Below are 7,590 nucleotides of genomic sequence, written 5' to 3' on the forward strand. Positions count from 1 at the left end.
TCCTCCCATTCGTTCCTCATTTGTTTTGTTGTGCATTTTCGATTTTTGAGACATATTGCTTTAAGTTTTCTGTCTTGACATTTTGATGTCTTCCTTGGTCTACCAGTATATTTGCCTTTAACAACCTTCCCATGTTGTTTGTATTTGGTCCAGAGTTTAGACACAGCTGACTGTGAACAACCAACATCTTTTGCAACATTGCGCGATGATTTACCCTCTTTTAAGAGTTTGATAATCCTCTCCTTTGTTTCAATTGACATCTCTCGTGTTGGAGCCATGATTCATGTCAGTCCACTTGGTGCAACAGCTCTCCAAGGTGTGATCACTCCTTTTTAGATGCAGACTAACGAGCAGATCTGATTTGATGCAGGTGTTAGTTTTGGAGATGAAAATTTACAGGGTGATTCCATAATTTATTCCTCAGAATTGAGTGAGTCCATATTTTTTTTTCCCTCTGCTTGGTCTAATAAAGTAACCGTTACTGACTGCCACAATTATTTTTCCCGATTTCGTATAGTGTTTCTTAAAGCCAGAAAGTTGCCATTTGAAATTACTTTAGTTTTGTGTCATGTCTGTGATCTGCTTTTTTCCTACAAAATTAAACAACTGAATGAACATCCTCCGAGGCCGGTGATTCCATAATTTTTTGCCAGGGGTTGTATGTTACACCCTAATTTTTTTCAAGCCTTTCTGCCTTGTTTTTGTGGAGTTAGAAACTAGAATGTCAAAATTACCCCTATCCCGCAATGGTGAAGAATCCTTTAAAAAATTCCTGATCGTGATCCGGATCACCACTAAAATTTAATCACTTGTTCCTCTTGTCATTTCCAACCACTCCACAAAATTTCATCAAAATCTGTTCAAAACGTTTTGAGTTATCCTGCTGACAACCAGACAGACAAACTCGACCGAAAACATAACCTCCTTGGCGGAGGTAAATAACAAAAATGATAACATAATAATAGTGTGTATATGATAACAAGAACCTAAAGAACTAATAAATACATTAAGACAGTAAATTAACATTCAAAAAATATGTAATTAACAGGAAATAAACTGGTTGAGTTCCTCTTCTAAACACTGTTGAGGTCTAAAGTTCTAAAAACATTCTGCACTCACACGCCATTCCAATTCATTATACAAGCTTTGCTTAATTTATTACCACCCTTGAAAAATGTCAGCTACCTATTTTATAAACACTAACCAATCTAGAGCCTGTGGGGATCCACATGGGCCACACATGGAAAAGGCCTATTGCAGAGCTCCTGCTTGCCTCCACAGCTGCACAGAGTGGATTACGGTAAAAGGTATGGCCTCGATCTGGTTCTATCACATCGTGTCATGATGTCATGTATGGCTGGCTTTGCTTTTATTGAGGAGCTTCCTGTCCACAACACTCTGCACATTTAAGATTAATTAAGTCCAACAACCTGTCCACTCCATAAAAATGTCTGTCATGTGTTCCTTAATACCTCTAGTGGTTAAAATGCATCAGCCAAAGTTAGTACTGCGATTATATAATGAACTAAAATAAACATAAATGTCAGTATCGTGTGTGTTTGTACTGTTCAGTTTTGAAATGTGTAGTTGTAAAAAACAGTAACACTACCTTTGAAGAATAAAGTAAATACATCATTTAACTCATTTCATGCAAGTATATCACAGCATGTAATGATGAAAATGCTTTTTAAAACCAAGATGTCCTTTGAAGCTAGTTACACAGAAAGTTGATCTCAAATTAAACATTGACAGTTTAAATAATTAATAAAGTAATAAGGTACATATATACACACATATATATATATATATATATATATATATATATATATATATATATATATATATATATATATATACACACACATATATACACATATATACACATATACACATATATATATACACATATATATCAATCAATCAACTTTTTTCTTGTATAGCGCCAAATCACAACAAACAGTTGCCCCAAGGCGCTCCACATTGCAAGGCAAGGCCATACAATAATTATGAAACACAGTCTACGTCTAAAGCAACATAACCAAGGGATGGTCCAGGGTCACCCGATCCAGCCCTAACTATAAGCCTTAGCGAAAAGGAAAGTTTTAAGCCTAATCTTAAAAGTAGAGAGGGTATCTGTCTCCCTGATCTGAATTGGGAGCTGGTTCCACAGGAGAGGAGCCTGAAAGCTGAAGGCTCTGCCTCCCATTCTACTCTTACAAACCCTAGGAACTACAAGTAAGCCCGCAGTCTGAGAGCGAAGCGCTCTAATGGGGTAATATGGTACTATGAGGTCCCTAAGATAAGATGGGACCTGATTATTCAAAACCTTATAAGTAAGAAGAAGAATTTTAAATTCTATTCTAGCATTAACAGGAAGCCAATGAAGGGAGGCCAACACGGGTGAGATATGCTCTCTCCTGCTAGTCCCCGTCAGTACTCTAGCTGCAGCATTCTGAACCAACTGAAGGCTTTTTAGGGAACTTTTAGGACAACCTGATAATAATGAATTACAATAGTCCAGCCTAGAGGAAACAAATGCATGAATTAGTTTTTCAGCATCACTCTGAGACAAGACCTTTCTGATTTTAGAGATATTGCGTAAATGCAAAAAGGCAGTCCTACATATTTGTTTAATATGCGCTTTGAATGACATATCCTGATCAAAAATAACTCCAAGATTTCTCACAGTATTACTAGAGATCAGGGAAATGCCATCCAGAGTAACGATCTGGTTAGACACCATGCTTCTAAGATTTGTGGGGCCAAGTACAATAACTTCAGTTTTATCTGAGTTTAAAAGCAGGAAATTAGAGGTCATCCATGTCTTTATGTCTGTAAGACAATCCTGCAGTTTAGCTAATTGGTGCGTATCCTCTGGCTTCATGGATAGATAAAGCTGGGTATCATCTGCGTAACAATGAAAATTTAAGCAATACCGTCTAATAATACTGCCCAAGGGAAGCATGTATAAAGTGAATAAAACTGGTCCTAGCACAGAACCTTGTGGAACTCCATAATTAACTTTAGTCTGTGAAGAAGATTCCCCATTTACATGAACAAACTGTAATCTATTAGACAAATATGATTCAAACCACCGCAGCGCAATGCCTTTAATACCTATGACATGCTCTAATCTCTGTAATAAAATTTTATGGTCAACAGTATCAAAAGCAGCACTGAGGTCCAACAGAACAAGCACAGAGATAAGTCCACTGTCCGAAGCCATAAGAAGATCATTTGTAACCTTCACTAATGTTGTTTCTGTACTATGATGAATTCTAAAACCTGACTGAAACTCTTCAAATAGACCATTCCTCTGCAGGTGATCAGTTAGCTGTTTTATAACTACCCTCTCAAGAATCTTTGAGAGAAAAGGAAGGTTGGAGATTGGCCTATAATTAGCTAAGATAGCTGGGTCAAGTGATGGCTTTTTAAGTAATGGTTTAATTACTGCCACCTTAAAGGCCTGTGGTACATAACCAACTAACAAAGATAGATTGATCATATTTAAGATTGAAGCATTAAATAATGGTAGGACTTCCTTGAGCAGCCTGGCAGGAATGGGGTCTAATAAGCATGTTGATGGTTTGGATGAAGTAACTAATGAAAATAACTCAGACAGAACAATCGGAGAGAAAGAGTCTAACCAAATACCGGCATCACTGAAAGCAGCCAAAGATAACGATACATCTTTGGGATGGTTATGAGTAATTTTTTCTCTAATAGTCAAAATTTTGTTAGCAAAGAAAGTCATGAAGTCATTACTAGTTAAAGTTAATGGAATACTCAGCTCAATAGAGCTCTGACTCTTTGTCAGCCTGGCTACAGTGCTGAAAAGAAACCTGGGGTTGTTCTTATTTTCTTCAATTAGTGATGAGTAGAAAGATGTCCTAGCTTCACGAAGGGCTTTCTTATAGAGCAACAAACTCTTTTTCCAGGCTAAGTGAAGATCTTCTAAATTAGTGAGACGCCATTTCCTCTCCAACTTACGGGTTATCTGCTTTAAGCTACGAGTTTGTGAGTTATACCACGGAGTCAGACACTTCTGATTTAAAGCTCTCTTTTTCAGAGGAGCTACAGCATCCAAAGTTGTCTTCAATGAGGATGTAAAACTATTGACAAGATACTCTAACTCCCTTACAGAGTTTAGGTAGCTACTCTGCTCTGTGTTGGTATATGACATTAGAGAACATAAAGAAGGAATCATATCCTTAAACCTAGTTACAGCGCTTTCTGAAAGACTTCTAGTGTAATGAAACTTATTCCCCACTGCAGGGTAGTCCATCAGGGTAAATGTAAATGTTATTAAAAAATGATCAGACAAAAGGGAGTTTTCAGGGAATACTGTTAAGTCTTCTATTTCCATACCATAAGTCAGAAAAAGATCTAAAATATGATTAAAGTGGTGGGTGGACTCATTTACTTTTTGAGCAAAGCCGATAGAGTCTAATAATAGATTAAATGCAGTGTTGAGGCTGTCATTCTCAGCATCTGTGTGGATGTTAAAATCGCCCACTATAATTATCTTATCTGAGCTAAGCACTAAGTCAGACAAAAGGTCTGAAAATTCACAGAGAAACTCACAGTAACGACCAGGTGGACGATAGATAATAACAAATAAAACTGGTTTTTGGGACTTCCAATTTGGATGGACAAGACTAAGAGACAAGCTTTCAAATGAATTAAAGCTCTGTCTAGGTTTTTGATTAATTAATAAGCTGGAATGGAAGATTGCTGCTAATCCTCCGCCCCGGCCCGTGCTACGAGCATTCTGACAGTTAGTGTGACTCGGGGGTGTTGACTCATTTAAACTAACATATTCATCCTGCTGTAACCAAGTTTCTGTTAGGCAGAATAAATCAATACGTTGATCAATTATTATATCATTTACCAACAGGGACTTAGAAGAAAGAGACCTAATGTTTAATAGACCACATTTAACTGTTTTAGTCTGTGGTGCAATTGAAGGTGCTATATTATTTTTTCTTTTTGAATTTTTATGCTTAAATAGATTTTTGCTAGTTATTGGTGGTCTGGGAGCAGGCACCGTCTCTACGGGGATGGGGTAATAGGGGGATGGCAGGGGGAGAGAAGCTGCAGAGAGGTGTATAAGACCACAGCTCTGCCTCCTGGTCCCAACGCTAGACAGTCACAGTTTGGAGGATCCCAAAAAATTGGCCAGATTTCTAGAAATGAGAGCTGCTCCCTCTAAAGTGGGATGGATGCCGTCTCTCCTAACAAGACCAGGTTTTCCCCAGAAGCTTTGCCAATTATCAATGAAGCCCACCTCATTTTTTGGACACACTCAGACAGCCAGCAATTCAAGGAGAACATGCGGCTAAACATGTCACTTCCCGGTCTGATTGGGGAGGGGCCCAGAGAAAACAACAGAGTCCGACATTGTTTTTGCAAAGTTACACACCGATTCAATGTTAATTTTAGTGACCTCCGATTGGCGTAACCGAGTGTCATTACTGCCGACGTGAATTACAATCTTACCAAATTTACTCTTAGCCTTAGCCAGCAGTTTCAAATTTCCTTCAGTGTCGCCTGCTCTGGCCCCCGGAAGACAATTGACAATGGTTGCTGGTGTCGCTAACTTCACATTTCTCAAAACAGAGTCGCCAATAACCAGAGTTTGATCCTCGGCGAGTGTATCGTCGAGTGGGGAAAAACGGTTAGAGATGTGAACGGGTTGACGGTGTACACGGGGCTTCTGTTTAGGGCTACGCTTCCTCCTCACAGTCACCCAGTCAGCCTGCCTTCCCGACTGCACGGGGTCTGCCAGGGGGGAACTAACGGCGGCTAAGCTACCTTGGTCCGCACCGACTACAGGGGCCTGGCTAGCTGTAGAATTTTCCACGGTGCGGAGCCGAGCCTCCAATTCGCCCAGCCTGGCCTCCAAAGCTACGAATAAGCTGCACTTATTACATGTACCGTTACTGCTAAAAGAGGCCGAGGAATAACTAAACATTTCACACCCAGAGCAGAAAAGTACGGGAGAGACAGGAGAAGCCGCCATGCTAAAACGGCTAAGAGCTAGTAGCTACGCTAAGCTAGCGGATTCCCAAACAGGGAATCCGACACTAGACAGGCTGTGGAGCAGCACAGGTAACGCACGACAACAGTGCTAAAATAAAATAAAAATCCACTAGACAGGCTGTGGAGCAGCACAGGTAACGCACAACAACAGTGCTAAAAAATAAAATAAAATAAAAATAAAAATCCACTGGACAGGCTGTGGAGCAGCACAGGCAACGCACGACAACAGTGCTAAAACAAAATAAAAATCCACTAGACAGGCTGTGGAGCAGCACAGGTAACGCACGACAACAGTGCTAAAATAAAATAAAAATCCACTAGACAGGCTGTGGAGCAGCACAGGTAACGCACAACAACAGTGCTAAAAAATAAAATAAAATAAAAATAAAAATCCACTGGACAGGCTGTGGAGCAGCACAGGCAACGCACGACAACAGTGCTAAAACAAAATAAAAATCCACTAGACAGGCTGTGGAGCAGCACAGGTAACGCACGACAACAGTGCTAAAACAAAATAGAAATCCACTAGACAGGCTGTGGAGCAGCACAGGTAACGCACAACAACAGTGCTAAAACAAAATAAAAATCCACTAGACAGGCTGTGGAGCAGCACAGGTAACGCACAACAACAGTGCTAAAACAAAATAAAAATCCACTAGACAGGCTGTGGAGCAGCACAGGTAACGCACGACAACAGTGCTAAAACAAAATAAAAATCCACTAGACAGGCTGTGGAGCAGCACAGGTAACGCACAACAACAGTGCTAAAACAAAATAAAAATCCACTGGACAGGCTGTGGAGCAGCACAGGTAACGCACAACAACAGTGCTAAAAAATAAAATAAAATAAAAATAAAAATCCACTGGACAGGCTGTGGAGCAGCACAGGCAACGCACGACAACAGTGCTAAAACAAAATAAAAATCCACTAGACAGGCTGTGGAGCAGCACAGGTAATGCACGACAACAGCGCTAAATAAAAATCCACTGGACAGGCTGTGGAGCAGCACAGGTAACGCACGACAACAGCGCCCAAAAAAATAAAATCAAAATCAAAATCCACTGGACAGGCTGTGGAGCAGCACAGGTAACGCACGACAACAGTGGTAAAAAATAAAATAAAAATCCACTGGACAGGCTGTGGAGCAGCACAGGTAACGCACGACAACAGTGCTAAAAAATAAAATAAAAATCCACTGGACAGGCTGTGGAGCAGCACAGGTAACGCACGACAACAGTGATAAAAATAAATAAATAAATAAATAAATAAAATAAAATAATAAAATAAAAATCCACTGGACAGGCTGCGGAGCAGCACAGGTAACACACGACAACAGTGGTAAAAAATAAAATAAAAATCCACTAGACAGGCTGTGGAGCAGCACAGGTAACACACGACAACAGTGCCAAAAAAAATAAAATCAAAATCCACTGGACAGGCTGTGGAGCAGCACAGGCAACGCACGACAACAGTGCTAAAACAAAATAAAAATCCACTAGACAGGCTGTGGAGCAGCACAGGTAACGCACGACAACAGTGCTAAAATA

The sequence above is a fragment of the Thalassophryne amazonica genome, chromosome 9, assembly GCF_902500255.1.
Source record: "Thalassophryne amazonica chromosome 9, fThaAma1.1, whole genome shotgun sequence".
In the NCBI taxonomy this organism is placed as follows: Eukaryota; Metazoa; Chordata; class Actinopteri; order Batrachoidiformes; family Batrachoididae; genus Thalassophryne; species Thalassophryne amazonica.